Raw genomic sequence first — 18,114 nt, forward strand, 5'->3', positions numbered from 1 at the left:
TGTATATATATATATATATGTATATATATATATTATACAGATTATACATTGCAGTCCTATATTATGACAAGCTGTGTAGAGGAGAACTTGCAGAGTTTTCAATGCTCTAGTCATGATTACTGATGTGGTAAAGACTTTCGTGAAATGGTTAAATTGTGCTTGAACTAATGATGCTCTTGTGGTGAATATGATCAAGCATAATGAAGAGGGTAATATTATCCAAGTGAGCCAACTTGTTTTATTTCAACATTAAATAAGTTCAACCAGTGTTGTGATGCTATAAAGCCAGATGGAAATAAAGTCCGTTTCATTTGAATGATTCTTTCAAGCATGAATATCATTACACAGTTCTCCCTTTAGATATGCTTAGTCATCTTTGCATTCTAATTATATCCTTACAAGCGTTATTCCTTGGAGAAATATGAGCAAAATAAACTGACCCTGAAATCAGTAGGAATTTTCTTTTGGTCCTATCTTTATCGTGTCTACAAGTGATAATGTTTGGTGATATGACCCTTAGGTCGTATATTTACAGGCCACAACGCCCTCTCTGACCAGAAACACAAGATGGCGCCCTCGTGAACTCATAAATTCTGAACATTGCGTACCCTTAAAAATCGAAATGACTGATAAGCGTGTGTCTTCATACCGTTGTCACTTGATAAATGCAAAATACAAAACAACACTAAAGATGACAAAACGGGAACACGAATCATGATTAATTCACTGCAGAGCTTTATTGAATGTCTAAAAAACATCACAAATAAACCAGCAATAGTGGCACGATATATCCTGTATACATTATATTTTTTTCTTTTTTTTTCTCACTTAAGTTTTCTCGTGCTGTGATATAGGAGTAGAAAGAAATGGTTAGCTGCACAGTTCGTTTAGAATGTTTAAGACTTATAAATCTGGTAATGTAGTAAAATGTAATAGAATTTTCGTCTGCTTACTCTGCTACAAACTACGTTCTATGGACACAGCATGATCACTATTTCAATCTTGAAATATCTCTCATTTTTTGTTGGTGGTGATTTGTACATATTGATGCCTACGCCATTTATGAATATTTAGGCTAGTGACTCTCTCCGAAATTTTGTAAATTCAAAGCAGCATGAATCTTACTTCATTCTACAGTTGCACTTCCAACGGGCCGGGATGAAGTCCAGGACTTTTTGATATCCTTCTTTTTATCTCCATTTTTTTTTATTTTTTATTTTTTGGTCTCTGCAAGTAACATTTTACCCATGCATTCACGTATCTGTTGATTGATTTGGCCTAAGGCCAAAACGAGGCCATTCATTCCGCAAAATAAGGCACAAAGGTATATTACATAATTATTGTCGGTTACAATGACAGCGAGGCAGCATTGAAAGCATCTCTTGCTTGTACTAGGTCGTCCATACATGAAAATATACAATCGCGGCATAAGTATATTACAAATAATTTTATAGGGCCCCATTTTTTCTCTCTCTTCTTTCTTTAAAACACAACAACAACAAATAATTTTGTGTGTAGTCAACTAAATGAAGTAGACACTTTCGCACAACAGTGTCCATATATCTTCATTACATTTGTAAATATATATAAAAACAGACATTATAAATCCCGGGGTTGTTAAAATTCTTCTTTTTTTTTTGTCCAAATGTACTGCAAAAGGATTTCATCCCTAAATGGACACGCTTGTCAACCCACTAACACATTCTTAGAATTGTGTTTTGTCATTAGTGGTCCAATACTCTTCTCGAATATTGTCGTTATAGTTTTATATAGTTTTCAAAAGGGAATATAACACCACACAGCGATTAAATCGTTAATACACTAATTGGCAACCCCTGTATAGACAATGCTGCCATTTCTACCAGCTTGTCTTTTTTCATGGGCCTCTCTTTTCCAATAACACAGTTATTTTAAACATTAGTTTCACATGTATACATGTTTATAAATAGCATTTTTGTATACATTCTTTTTCCTTGAACTTGTATCAACAAAAATGCGCTATTAGAAATTACATCTTATTTGAAAATCAAATCTGAAATCGGAGGAAAGGAGTTCGTGCTATAGACAGACTGAGCAAGAGAAAACCGGCGCGGCGGTCTCTACATGTGGCCAGCGGAAAGAGTGCCGCGGCTTGCGGGTCTCGACGGCTCTGTGTAGTTGGCCACTCCTTCCACGCCGGGCATACCTCCAGAAAGAGGCCTCCGCCCAGTCACGGCGTCCATGTAGTTGGTGTAAGAATTGTCGGGCGCGGCTTTGCTCTTCTTCTCCATAGACGGCATCGGATTGGCCGAGGTGTCCAGTGGGGCGTGGCTCAGCTGGTTCCCGCTCACCAACGCAACGGGGGGCGGGGCAAGAGGACCGGAGATGGGTGGAGGAGGGGGCATGCTGTTGTACGGGTTGGTCTGTTCGTATTGTGGGGGCGGATCGAAGTGCGGGCTAACGTAAGCAGGGTGGACGGGATCCATCATAGTCTGCAAGAGGTGTGAGGTGAATGGGTGTAAGCAATAATTAGTAACTTAGAGCACAGTAACCACTGAAATCGATAGATATCATAGAAATGTCTGTGACCGTTGCTTGTGGATTAGTATCACCCATTATTATTATGATTTTGTGTGGGTTTTTTTTTAAGAGGAAGACTGAATGCAGACATTGTCACTGAACAGTGTTTGAGTTTGTGAGTACTATTATCCAATGCTTTGTAATTATGTATACTGAATAAATATAGTGTCAAATGTCGGAACAAACCCCTTTTATGCTCAAGTTTTGTTTTCCGTCAGACCTGGTCCGTTGCTATATATATATGTACACATTTATATATATATATATATATATATATATATATATATATATATATATATACATTTATTTATTTATTTATTTGCTTTTCCCAATTATGATTAATGGAAGAGAACGGTAGGTAGAAAGGTAATATAATCATATCTATTTCATCTTATTGTATGTTTGTTTATGTGACGATGAATATGTCAAACTTCTGAACATCATTGCGCTCACGGGCAAATTTCAGTTCATGAATACACACACCCCTATAGCATCACGTTTCCTTGTAACTTTTATCTCATTTCATTCAAATCATTCAACGGCACGCAGAATAATGCATCAACTGTGTATTTCATGATACAAATGTAGTCCATAAGACAGAGGGCATACACCAGGTAGTAAAAAAAAAAAAAATTGGAGGAGAGGTGCTAGCCTTTAGCGGTTCACACACTCACCGGCTGTGGAAGCGGCTGTCTCGGCGGCAGCGGGTCGTGGCGGGGCGACTCGACGTTCTCTGTCGGCGCGTTGTTGCTGTTCGCCTTCGCGTTGTTCCCCATCTTGAGCACCACGCAGATCAGCACGACCACGACGAGAATGAGCACGACGAAACCGGCAGCACAGCCGATGGCGATGTATAAAACGAGGTCTACCACGAGATGGAGATAGTAATGTACAATTACTTGTTATTTGTTCATCTTTGATATAATGTGTCTAGTATCACGAAAGTTTATCAGTTTCATGACGACTAATACAATTTTGCGATATATCGCAACAATTGGTCCACGTAATCGATAGTCAGGATTGTGAGTGACGTTTGGTATGATTTTGTTGTGATTCTCACGAACGTACCGTCCATTGCATGACGTATTTATGTTCAGTATAGCATTCTGCGACTGCACACATCGACTCCCAGCGTTCATGGCATATTACAGGGCAGATTAGGGCTTCAAGTCCCATCTTTGCTAAGAGTTCCAGTCCTACGAATTTGCAGAGGGTGTTTGCCTTACATAGCTAGGGACTACACATTCACTTCCTCCCCAACCCTTTAAGTATCCCGTCCACGACATTTGCAGAGTGTGATGCACAACAGTATGGCATATCTCTGTTTTGGGGAGTTTGTTTGTTTCTTCCCCCACAACAATATGTTGTGAATATTAAAGGGGCACACTGCTTCTGTATATCTTTATGGGCAGCTCGGAGTTTGTGTATGCTCTGTCTATGATGATACATGATGTACTCATGATGCTTCAATGATGACATAGAAATGCAAACAGATCAAACACAGCATACGGGCTATCACCACTTCCACTAAAATCACTGACTTGCATTGACCAGACTATGAAAAGGTTGCATAAGAGAAATATAGCCAGGTTCTGAGAACATCTTTAACAACAACACCTTTTGACTTTACATGAAAATGAGTAAGATGTTATGCTTGACACTTACTTGTGAGCGCTTCGATTTCGGAATTAGCTGTAAAGAGAAATGACAGGAAATGAAAATGTCCATTATTTCTTTCGGCTGATTGTTTCATAAAATTTGCCATACATAGGGCCTACAGCTGTGTTAATATGGCGATAGCTAGCTATATAGTAGTTAGTTTGCCCAGCTAGCTAGCTAGATGAATAGATAGCTAGTTGGATGGATAGAAATAAAGATAGAGCAAGCTAGCTAGATAAATAGATAGATAGACAAGCAATCAATCTTACATGTTATTTGAAATCTCTTGATGGTGTTTGGAGTTTCGGAAGAATTTCCATTTTCCCCTTTGCAGTATGTGCACCTTCTTCTATCTAATATGCAACAGTATAATATCCCACAATCTCGTAATAAGGTTTCATTTCTCTCTTTCCCCTTCTTGGTCTCTTCTTCTTCTTACTCTTCCTTTTTTTTTTACAGAGAAAATAAAATGATTCCACCGTTTTTGCCACAAAGTTAATCATTCGTCTCATTTATTCATATTTGATAAACCAACTCGATAACGAAAGAAAATCCATGGAATCCCTTTAATCTCCTTTTAGCGTATGATTACATTAATTGTACATTTGGTAAATGGATTATATGTAATTCCTTTGAAAAGGGTAAAAAGCAAATTAGACCGAATTGAATTGAATACAACGGATCCATTGCTTACGGGCAAGAGATGAATATCATGTATCAAATATGTGAGTTATCCGATCTGGATGGCGACGAGTTAATAAAAAAAAGCAACAAAAGTGCTTACGATCCGCCGTCGACGAGGGTTCCGTGGATGGGATGGGTGTGCCCATGACGGTGAAATCCGTCAGATGAGTGCTCTGGCACTGCATCGTGCTCCCGTCGACCTCCGTGGTCGATATCCCGCTGGTGCTCCAGTCCGACGCGCTCGAGTCCCAGTAGACGCAGTCGTAGGTGACACCAGTCAGCGAGACGGAGAGCGGGAACGTCAGGGTGACGGGAGTCGACAGGCCGGTGACGTTGATCGCCGACCCTGCGAACAATCGCGTCGATGCAAGGTTTGGAATAGGTTAAAATCTCTTGAAATGATTTCGACTTTAGAGGACTTGCATTTTCCTCGTAAAAAAACTCCTATTTGAAAAATCATTCTGCGCTGCCAACAATGATCACGTTTAGTACTTCAAGTATCCCGTACAAACAGATATAACGACAGCTTTGATAAAGGAATGATTAGAACAATACTGCTAATAATTTTGATAAAACACCTAAAATTTTGCTGCTACCGCCAGTGATACTGAGATGATGATAACAAACATATTCTCATCTCATTCTCTTGTGTGTATTGAAATACGTTTTTTATCATGAGTTATACGGTTAAACGAACAACTTTTTAACGAATTCTCGCATCTTGATATGAATGATGTATAGAAGAGAAAGTACCACTATCTAATGAGACTTGCAATGTCTTACAACGTTTTTTTTAATGTCAAAAATGGAAGATGACAACATTGGAGTATATATGGGTAGTATAGAAACGAGCAATAACAATTCGAAAATGCCTAATGTTATATAGCACATAAATGTATAATAAATTCACAAAATATCTACTTTAGATGTTATTTTCGGTGGCCACCCGTTTAATAATGTTAACAATAAATGAAATTAAATAAATGAAATAAACGTAACTTAGATCTCAGATACAATTGGGAATCCGATTGGGTAAAATAGGTTCGCACATCTTCCTGCAAAAAGTCAATATTTTTTCAAGGCCCTCAAATCTGGAATTCTATACACTTTGACGTGAAATATAATAAGACGGTAAAAATTTTAAGAGAGCTTTCAAGTGTATTTCACCTGAAAGGTATTCTGGAATTAAACAATATCATTCTGAATTAATATGAGATTAGCATGATAGCGGTGGGTTGTGAAAATGGCATCTCGTGTATCGTTAATGTGCTATTGTATGTTTGTTTGTGTATATACGTATATGAGTGTGCTTGATGCGTGTGTCGAATTTTGTGTCAAGTTTAGTTTATAGAAAGAAGAGATAAAACACTGAACACCTGTGTATTTACTTTCCCGGGGTCAGTTTTGAATAAAGGCCCATTGCCTCCTCATTAACCCCTTCATTTGATAACTTTGGTTTGTCTGTTAGCATTGTCATGTTATACGTGCCATATTATTTTCACACTTTCATCTATGCATGCTTTATTAAGTGAAAGTAAAGTAAATGAAAATGAAATGATAAAATGAAAAAGGTTATAACAACGGCAATGGCAAATGGGAAAATTATCAATAACTATGTAGAGAGCGGACGGAGAAGGAGGGGGGGGGGGGGGGAATGGGACCGGTCTCACCTGTTGACGGGTTGGAAAGTTCGATGCTGATGATATCGGCGGCTCGGTTGCTGACGTCGTCTGCGTCCACAGAAAACGGATCGTAGGTGGTGGCGTAGTGGGAGAACGTGATCGTCACTCCAGAACACGTCTCCCCCGTGGCGCACGTCCAGGCATTGCCGAATCTATCAGGCATAATGAGACAGAACAAAATGGCGATGCCAAAATGGAGAAGCAAATGGAGATGGTGATGAGGGTGATAATTTAAAAGGTACAGGAACCCAAGATGAATACAAAACAAGAACAACGATAAATTACGAAGGGAAAGGAGGAAAACAAAGAGGAAGAATGAAATAGAAATTCAATTTAATACAAGTCCAATTCAATTTATTTTATTTCATACTTCTCGTATATAAATATTACATCAGAAATAATAATACAAGTTATTTTACCTTGTAAACAATGTGCAAAAACAAACAATATACATGTTAATAACACATCAATTGTAATGACAAACTGGTCGAAATCGAAATGGGTTTGAACAAAGAGAAGTATGACGGGACCTACATGAAAGTAAGCTTGTTTGGTTGTAAACCCCGAGTAATCAGTGTTTGTGAAAAAAGAAACATGTATAAAATTGCAAATAGACGACGAACACGCATATATGAACGAATGTATGAAAATGGCTGACAAAATCAAATGAGGTATAAAAACAGTAATTCAGTTCAACCTGAGAAACGTGTATCCCTGACTATTACATTCCATCGATATATCTGTATTTTATCTTTGGAAACCACATTTGGTGGTAGACCTAAAATCAAAACTGTAAAACGGTTTTATCGTTGTTAGTCTGTATTTCGTAAAAAAAAGAGAGACAAGGACAGAGAGGCGATCACTGCTCGAATGCACTGATTGACAGTTTGAACATGAAACGACTATTACATTGTTGACCATTTTAGTAAATATATGGTTTGCCATTTTCAAGAGTATTCTTTTGGTTATGTTGCAAGGGTTGGTGCAACATTTCATTTCAGAATTTTCACATAAGACTTTTGTAGCACGTGAAGACCATGGGATTTTGTGATACGAAGCTAAAGATGGCAAAAACGATGCTCATTGACTTACAGGGCGCTGAGTTCGGACCCGAAGTCGATGCTGACCGCTCCTGCGCCCGACTCCGTGGATGAGAAGGTCCCAGTGAGGAGGGAGCGGAGGACGCCGACGGTCACATCGCCCGAGGACAGCTCCTGGCGGGGAGCCCCGAGGGTCAAACCACCCCTCAGCGAGTTGCCGAGTTTGTTGACGATATTCCTGCACGCGCCAAGAAAACGGGAAGAAATTTGCTTTCATCGTATAACATTCTCCAAAACAAGAAACCAATAAGTGCTTGATTTACCCAAGTCCTCGGGAAGAAATACCTTCATGCTCAGGTTAATCTATGGCTATGAAAGGAATGAAATGAATACTTGCGATGCAGGACCAGCAGCTCAAGTTGACATTACACGCCAGGTGTATGGCACCTCATCGATGATAAGTTATGTAGAACGGGAGGAAACATTTGTTCCGTTACGATTTTCAATATCTTTGCAATACAGAAAATCAAGATTTGAAGTGCGACACCTACAACATGATGACCATACCACCCAAGAGCAGGAGTCGTTTCTTGACTATTTCAACTACTGCCGCAAGTTTTCAATTTTCACTTGATTTTCTTTATTTTTCTTTTTATTTTGGGGACGCAATGATACTTACGAGATTTTGCTCAGCATGGCTTCGTTGTCGGCAGCGGTCAGGCCTTCGCCGATGACCTCGAGCTGGCTGAGAACGATCTCCGCGCTGGTCTCCGAGATGGCTACGTCTTCGTTGATGAACACGTTGACGATCTGGGTTATGTAGGTCAGGAACGTATCTGTTGGGGACAAAATGTGGAGCGTGTTAAAGCCGCGGCACACTACACACGCACTTCGTAGAGTGTTCAGGGAGAATCATAAAATACCACATCATCTGCAAGAGGTCGTTCTCCCAGTCAAGCAAACTGCTTGGCAAAAAAGTCTCCCCCACTGTACCCTTAAGATAATGATGAAATCTATGTACTGTATATCATAAAAGTACTTTCTCTTGTATTATTTTGTTTCGGTAAGTAGCTACTTCATTTATTTTGACGTAAACATTGTCGATTTTGTCATAAGGATTTCATTTGTACAAATGGAGAAACAAACTAAAAGTGAAACTGAAACTAGAGTCATTCTTCTTTTTCATTTTTTTTTTAACGCGACAAAAGCAATTAGCTACCGAAAGAGGGTGCTCTGCAGCCAATTTGCGACACGGCAAGGGACACAAATTTTCATCTCATTAGAATGAAACGACAAGACTCCCCTAGAAATTTCACCGACTTCCTCAGGTACAGGCACACACTTGAAGAAGAAGTGTGGTAATTCTCTTAAAACGCCTTTATGTTGAAGGAACGAGTAGGTCCTAACTCTATAGTTTAAAACTACTTCTGACTTTCATCGTCCAATGACAGAAACAGTGCCATTAATTTTCTGGCAACAAGCATCTCAGAGCTGTCATGTGAGCCTCTCAAAGAACGTACTTTGATCAGAAAGGGTCATCAGAGACGCGTCGATGGCCGGGAGCTGATCAATCAGGATCTGGGCCCCACTGACGTCGAGAACGGTGTTTTGCAACACGTTCTGGATAAGCGTCAACTGCTCTGCCGTCGTCGTGTCTGTGGACGCCGAGGCTGTACGACGACGTCGGCTTGAGCCACCGGACACCTTCGTCACCAGCATATTGTTGTTGAGGAGGGCAGTCAGATGATTGCCTGATTACAGAGTAAAAGATTTGTTTGTTTTTTTTAAGATATGGTTGGAGTTATTCATTATGTCGTCATTTTGGGTGTGGTTAATTAATCGTTTGTTAACTACTGGAAGTCAAATGATGAGAACTACAACAGATTGTTTTTTTTTTCATTCCACCATTTTCCAGGGTGTGTGTGTGGGACGGGCCATTTCACCGAGTCTTCACCCTGCTCTTTGAGAAGAAGTGGAGCGGGATCTTCAACACACGTGATATTTTACTTTTTTTTATCCTTTTCTTCTTTATTGACAAATAGTAGGGCCTATCTATAAAGGACAGTATGATAAACACAACATTTAATTCTCAGCTTGGCAGCTTGATACTGTGAGACAGGCACGCCAGATACTGAGTCACATGTTTTGTTGAATTGATCTCAACCTGTCCTATTGGTTTTTTTTAATAATTTTTTTCAGCTGCTGGAAATGGTCTTTCACTGACACTGATTAGTCGATCGAGCGTTGATGTATTGAAGGACGATGTGAATTGCGGTATGTGAATTTAACCCGAGAACATTCAAAACCTAGCTGGACAACAGGGCAACTTCGTCAACTTTGACTTCGTCAACCATTTTATATGGTGTGCCGTTTGGTAGGGTCTATTGCTTTTCACATCGATTATGTGTAAGAAACACACGTACAGGATTGTTGCAATAATCCATTGCCAAATTGGATTATAAGAATTATAACCATGATAAGATTGATATCGGGCTCACCTGCGAAAGACAACGCACTAACGTAATTCGCCTTGAAATTCGTAATGTCGCTCGCGGAGAACGATTCTTTGATGGTGACATTCGTTCCGGCGATCCACGAAGAGCACATGTCGTTCTTGTCACACACCTGCAACAGCGCAAATGTGAAAAAACAGAACGGAACGACGTGTAAAATTTACGTCTACCTTGCAAAAACATTTACGTCACAATCGCCATACATTAGAAATATTAAAAAAAAGATCACTTTCCATTATTTGGCCCTATCGTCATCACCTTTAATACCTATCATAAAATGAAGCCAAACCTATTTTCACCAACCAGCAAAACGATTATAGAGAAGTATTTGCTATTTAAAGTTCATCGCATACACACGATGAATAGCTGTGCCCCTTCCCTCCTTCACTTCAACCTGATCTATCCGTTCTTCCTCCTGTCCTCTCTATATTCTGCAATTATCATATATGGTCGTCGCACTTGTATACCCGTTATGGTGATAGGACATTTTCTGCCATTACTCCATTTCTTTTGAACGAAGTCCATTTTCATATTCAAAATGCTGTAAGTGCAGATGAAATTAGATCATCGCTTACAACTTATCGATTTTGTCAAATGTATTTGTTTTGTTATAATTTACATTATAATATTGGCAATTATATGCTGTTCTTTATAATTCAATAAAGTATTTTTTTTTTGTATTAAGGAGCTTAGAAACGGCAGTATTAAGGGCTTTATAAGTGTTATTTGTTATTACTATTATCATTATTGGTATTGTCCTTATCATAATTCTTGATTTTATTGTTATTATTATTATTATTATTAATATTATCATTATTATTATTATTATTATTATTATTATTATTATCATTATTATTATTTTTTTTATTTTTATTTTTTTTAATTATGTATATATGAGTCTCGGGTCACTCCGGCTTTGGTTTCCCATGCACTCCTTGGAGATTAAGCTACTCCCTTTCTAGTTTATACGCGCCTTGATAATGTAGACTCGTAAGTCGCTATCATCCAGTTTGGGCTTGCCGATTCCGGAGAAGCTGGGCTCCGAATTCTGTTCGCTGATGGCCTCGTAGTTGCCGTCTTCTCCCACGACAAAGAGCTGGTAGTTCAGGGGGTATGCGTCAGCTGACGTCACGCAATTCTCCGTGGTAAATGTCACCTGGAGAAAAAAAAAAAACATCAATAATAATAATTTGAAAGATTGTCCTCCGTCGCACGATGAATTCTGCACACACAAAAAAGACAAATCCTTCAAATTTCATTCTTCTCAATCTTCCTTCATCTCCTACTCTCCCTTGCGACCCCGTCGGCTCAGTATTCTCGACTCTGTCGTATCAATCTTTGTGTCTTCTTCTTTCAGTACTACTACGACTGCTGCTTCCGTTGCTGCTGCTATTGCTACCAGTGCTACACCTCTCCTTAGTTTTTCGATGAATTTAAATTAGGTTAAAAGACGTAAGATCATGGCATAATTATTCATAATCATCCATAATGAGTGCTTCTCTCATTCAAGGAAAAGTGTATTTTTTGACAACAACCGGAAGGGTCGCCTGGTGGGCTTCAGGAGCGGATCCAGGAATTCTGTAAAGGGGTGACGCCTTTACAAAATTAAGGGGGGCGCAAGCCCCCATTGTTTTTCCTTTAATTTCTTTTGTTTTGACAAAAAGTAAAGAGGGGGGGGGGCGCCTGGTGAGCCCCTCTTGATTCACCACTAGGCCTAATAATTGGGGATTGGAAGTGGCGCGAAAAAAAAAACACCCTCCTTCATGGGTCTTACCTCGTTCAGTTCTTCGTAGTTCGGTACGCTGAAAATGCACGATGTCGGTCCCGATCTCACGGTGATAAAGGTCTTCACCGTACTGTACTGCCCGTCGACATCGGTGACATTGAGGGAGATGGCATAGTTGGTTCCACGCTCGACAATGTCTACGATCGGAAAAAATAGAAAAGGAACAAGAGATTCAAAAAAAAAAGAAAGACGAAGGACGGAAAAGAAGACAGTTGGAAAAGAAGATGAAGACACTTCAAGAATAACACCTTTTTTTCATGTTCTCTCCCGTCTCATTCACTCTATCATTCTTCCACTTTCCATTCATTTTTTTTCTCTCTCATCATCTTATCATTGTGGGGCGCTGTAGTATAGTGGATAAGTCTCGCGATCCTAATCGGAGGACCGGAGTTCGATTCCCGCCCAGTGCTTACGTCCTTGGACAAGATGTTTTTACCCACTATGTCCCACTTGACCCAGGTGTATAAATGGGTACCTGGAAACTATAGGGTTATAATAATAGCAGGGTCCTCTGGTAGAGCGGTGGCAACAATGAAGAGGCTACCCTGGGTAAATAAGACATTATCATAATTGTTATTATTACAATTATTATTATTATTACTATTGTCATTATCATTACTACTACTACTACTACTACTACTACTACTACTACTACTTCTACTACTACTACTACTACTACTACTACTACTACTACTACTACTACTACTACTTCTACTATTACTACTACTACCACTACTATTATACTACTACAACTGTTACTGTCGGTTCTTTTTCTTACTTTCATTCTTACTCATTTTCGCTCAACACAAACAGACGTAGTCCGGTGTATCCACAGTTCTTTATACACTTCCAAGAAGGAGTATCTCCTTCAATTTTTCCTTTTCTCCTTCCCACGATTCTCTACTTCTTTCTTTCTTTCTCTTCTTTTTCTTGTTTTCCCTCACCTTTCGACTTTATTCTTCGTACGTTTTTCTCTCTCTCTACCCAAAACGGCCTTTTCATATCTACTCACATGGTGAACTGAACTGTAAGTTAACTCTACACCGTTACATTCACTATACGCTATGCGAACTGTCTCTTTTAGGGAACATCTAAAGCTCTCCCTGTTTTTACCTCCAGCGATGGTGATGGTTGCTACGGAGAAGCCGTCTCCTCCGTCAAGGACCTGAGCATCGGCCAGGAGGTTGCTGGAGTCCGTCAAATCCAAGTAACCGTAACCTAGGCAACGAGAGGCAAGATGAAGATAGAAGTGATAGAAATACGCTCAAGCAAGACAGGGGAACGCTGTTGATTTCTCTTTCTTTGTTTTGCATTTCTACCTCCGCTAAGGAAAGAGGAGGTTTGACCATGGCGTTGGTTTGTCTGTTTGCAAAATAGCTCCAAAAGTTGGGAACGAATTTAAATGAAACTTGCAGGAAAAGTCGATAATGACACAAGGAACAGTCCGAATGGATTGTTACATTTTTCGGACGATCTGGGAATTTTTACGGGTTTTTGAAAGGTTTTTCTGTCTTTTGGCATATAAGGTCAATGAACTTCGGAGTTCAAACTGCACCGAAGGTTTGCATACATGCACTATTAAAAGCGCGTGCTCTGCTCGAAGGAGACGTCGCGTCGCCGAGCGGCTTGAAGAGGATTACATAAAAATAAAGGCTTCTATATTGGGATATTGTATGCATGTATGGGTGAAAATGAGTTGCTAGCTTGGCGGAGGTCTGCGAGCAGTGTTTCCTCGGCGTCTATATACTCGCCCTCTGATTTTCTTGTAATGCCTACAGTATACATGTCTGTAAATTGTCGACTACCATGGATGAACAGAACAAACTTCCCTAACCTACAGAATACTACTGTATTCAACCTGCTGACCCTTTGTTATGATGTGCATCGTGAAATACAACGAAAACAAGGCGAGAGGAAAATGCCTAAAAATCGTAAAGGGTGATAGCAAGATTTTAAATTTCGTCTCAAATTTTGTGACACGTTGGATTAGAAAACCTGACATACCTGGGTCCTGTTTTATGAAGAGTTAAAATTGATTATAAAGTTGATTTCAACTGTAAGTCTATGGCAGACTGTGTGGTAACGAAATTTAAAATCGATTTTATCTTATGATAGAATAGGACCCTGTAGTTTTAAATGAGGTATGATGCAATGATATGCCAGTATTTGTTGCCATTCATGGATTCATTAAAAAAAAAAAAAAAAAAAAAACAATCTTCGAAATGACTGCATGAAAACGAACCGGAGACCGTGTCGACCGTTGCCCAGTTGACGGTGGAGAGATCTGAGCTGTGATAGATGAATGCCACGAACTCCACCGAGGCGTCGTCGTTGATCACGCCATCCTCATCGTCCATGGTCAAGATCACCTGTGGAAGTTAATAACGTAAACCAGAGGGTTTTCCTTTTTAAATGAAGCAGCTCATTTTTTATTGTCTTCTTCCTTTCTCTCTCCTATATTTTTTTTTCATTTTGTTATTTCTCCTTTTCTTCTCTGTCATCAACATCATTTTCATCCACAATTTACTAAATCTTCTTGGTTCTTCTCTTGCAAAATTATACTTAGAGGGTCACATGCACTTTTCCTTAACATGATTTTACTGTGTAGTATGATAAATGTAGGCCTGAATTGAAGCAACATCTTACCTTTGGCGGATCTCCGTTTACAGCCATGACGGTGATCGTGGTCTGGGCGGTTCTCGTTTCCTTTCTTACGACCAGCGTGAATTCGTAGGTCTTGTCGGCCTGGAGCGCCTGAGCGTCGAACACGAGACCACTGTCGCCTGAGTTGGTTTCGTTGACGATCAAAGTGCCCAGGAGGTCGGGGTCGTACGACCAGCACGCACTGTTGTCAGTTATCTATAGCGAAGCAAGAGACAAGGAAAGTTCCTTGATGTATGATTCAGTGCCAAAAAAATAAACCACTCATACCACATATCTCCAAAATTATTAAGGGCGATTAGAACACACATGAGTTGTGAATGTAGCTACCTGGAGCCCGTTGACATGATATTCACTTCGAATAAAAAGCAAAAGCAGAAACAAACAAACCCCCCAAAAAGTTGATATCGAAATCGAATGTCCTGTTTGCCACATTATGCGTCCCTCTCTCCAAGTTACGAAAACTGGTCACAATCTGCTGGCAATATCGCAGCACGTGCATTCATCAAACACGTTACTCTAGTTCCGGTGTCACATGGTAACTACTGTCTTCATCCTCTTCCCGTATCTCTCTCTCTTTCTTTCTGCTCTCTCCCTCTCTCTTTCTCCCCCTTTCTCTCTCCATGCGTAAATTCGTAATTTTCTATCGATGATACAAACAACTAACAAGCAAACAAACAGACAAAACTGAACGCTAAATTGAGCATCATGGGCAAGATTTCTAAACCTGTACAGCTGCTGTAAGAGAAGCCGAAAAGTTCAATTCAACCTACTTGTTCACACAGCCAGACGTAAGTCCAAGGGCGGGCCTGCTCGTCGGGGTCGATGGAATTCGACCCGTCAATGCTGACGGTGCCACTGTCCCGACCTACGATGAACTCTTTGGCACCGTCGATCACGGCGATGAGGTCGGACTGGTGGGTGGTGACGATGATGGAGGTCTCCGTGACGTCGTTCGGCGAGCTGGACTTGTACACCCTCACGGTGAACATGATGAACTCACCACCTTTACGATTACGAAGAAATGATATCGATGAATATCAAGAGAAGGATTCAGCAAGTCAACCAAAAGGATTTGTACGACGATTGCAGCTATAACATAGGATTTCTGAGAGCGACATGCCGTGAGATTATTTGTTCAATTGAAAGCAACCTCCCATCGACGCGGGATATGAAAACAAATAATCTCTTATCATTGGTGTCTGTCTGATATTTTCAACGAACGCTATGGCCCGAATTCACGAAAGTGGTGGAATCTCTTTTATGGTTTAAACCATGGACAAAGACCATGGGGCGCAAAGTGTCGCATGGAATATTTCGTTACGAAATCAGTCATTTCACCAACGAAATTGTCCTTTCGTTACAAAATAGTAATTTCGTCGACGAAATAACTGATTTCGTAACGAAATATTCCATGCGACACTTGGCGCTCCATGGTCTTTGTCCATGGTATAATCCATGGACAAGATTGTACCACCTTTGTGAATTCGGGTCAGGTCTACAGAGAAACTGAATTTCAAGCAACCTCTCATCGGCATAGGATGTACGAAAACACATATTCTCCGATTATTGGTGTCTGTATGAAATTTTCAACAAACGCTATGTCTCAGAGAAAGAGGGAGAAGAAAAAAAAAAGGAATATGGCCGATAACGCGTCCCTGTGAAAACACTTTATCCACAATGCTTTCTCCACTGAGGTGTGTACATTTCTACCCGATAGGGAGCTGAAAGCTTTAGTATTAAAAAATGGTAACATTTATCATTATTGGCGCCTTAAAATGGCAGCCAATCCTTCTGTCTAATTAGCGAAATATTCATTTCGCACCACAATCATATTTCCCCTGTAGAATATAAAGTGTTTGTGATATCGAGACCATGATTGTTTGTCTTTTTTTTTGGAATTAAAACAACAAATTATACAGTAATTAAGTGCATTGAAAAAGAAGGAATTGTGATGAGGATGATTTTAGTGTGTCAGGGAAAAACTCCTGCTTACCCGGGAGTGTTCCGGACTCTACCCGGAGCGATCGCGTGTACATGGTGAAGAGGTTGAGGGCCACGTTGGTGTTGTTGACGGACCATTCGATCAGCGTCTCACCAGCCGGCACGCACTCGGAGTAGAACTTAATATCGGCCACCAGGTCGAATCTGTGAAGAGAATCAATGTTTATTTATTTGAATATCAGCGCCAATGTTGAGAGTGGAACTGGTAATGGAAAAGAGCCTAGTTTATACTCTTCTTTTTTAAGGGGCAGTAAATTACTACGTGCATCGTTCTTTCATATCTCTCATACCATGTCTGTCAAAATACTGGATATACTTCATATAATTTGCGGGGTTTATATTTTCTGGAATTTCGCGAGTAGGGTGCCATTCGCGAATTTTAAATCGCGCGAAAATACCAACTCTGATCCCGGCATGGTACGGATAAGGCGTGCACGCGTTCATTTCTTCGTCCATTGCTGTTTACACCATGATCGCGAATTTAACTACTCGCGAATATGTCAGGAAGAGACGATTCGCGAAAAATTAAACTCACTGGATATATGGAGTAGGAGAGCCATTCAAAGTCCAACTGGTTCCACCAATGGTAACCGCAGATGATAACGTAAAATTGATTAGGAGTTTAGGAGTTGTAGCTCCGTTCGCTACAAGAAACATCGGATTTGAGCGACGTCACCAAATGCGTATGAGTTGATTTGCCGTACGGCTGTATGAGACCCGCTCTGGCAAAGTGATTTCGCGCTACAGCCCGAAAAAGGTCAAAAAATGACCTACCTCAGGGACCAAATTGACATTTTGGTATCACGTTGTAGGGGAAATTTTCTAATTTCTGATTGATATCAACAACATTTCGAAATACAACCTACAAAATGTGGATTTTTGAAGAGAAAAGTGGGATGTCAATCTCAAAAGTTGGCCAAAATCTTACGCCTAAAGACCAAATCGCCTTCGCTTACGGCGAAAATGACTGCTCTTTTGGCGATCGTGTCTTAGATATTCTGCGTTGAACCCTGACACATTTGGTACCTACAGAAAGCTCTACCTCTGCTTATTCCAAATATGGTCATGGCATGATGTCATGCTACTCACTTTCATTCATAAATTCGTCTGAAACATGCGTAAGTTTATGCAAATCGTCTCCCAGACGCGTAAACAGCCTTGCTGCTTACCAAGACATGTGATCGAAATACGTGTTCACGATTGGTCAACTGCGCCGAGGACCCCCCCCCCCCCCTTGTTTACAAGCAACCTACTTGTTATACTATGGGGATCGCTGCAGCAGCGGTGCATGCTTGTATGCAACACGTGTATCGTGGCTGCTGCTCAGCACGGAAATGTTGCTGTTTCCCGCTTTGTTAGACTGTTTTTTAGCAAGCTGAGGTAGAAATTAGAATTTAAACCAACACACAAGAGAAAAAGAAGGTCACATTTATCTAACAAACCTTCATCATGCCATTTCGAAGAAGAACCAAGCTGAAATCACGGCATCAAGGAATACCTCTTCACTGCCGATTCTGCTGGTACTG

General features: G+C 40.2%; 1 pseudogene; it reads right to left on the reverse strand.

Moving 5' to 3' along the window:
* Window positions 1-2,099: 2,099 nt before the first annotated feature.
* Window positions 2,100-18,114, reverse strand: part of LOC139745408 (uncharacterized) — a 37,591-nt pseudogene continuing 21,576 nt past the window's right edge.

This window comes from Diadema antillarum, unplaced genomic scaffold (assembly GCF_040938485.1).
Source record: "Diadema antillarum isolate AM-2024a unplaced genomic scaffold, OU_Dant_1.0 seq00001264_RagTag, whole genome shotgun sequence".
In the NCBI taxonomy this organism is placed as follows: domain Eukaryota; kingdom Metazoa; phylum Echinodermata; class Echinoidea; order Diadematoida; family Diadematidae; genus Diadema; species Diadema antillarum.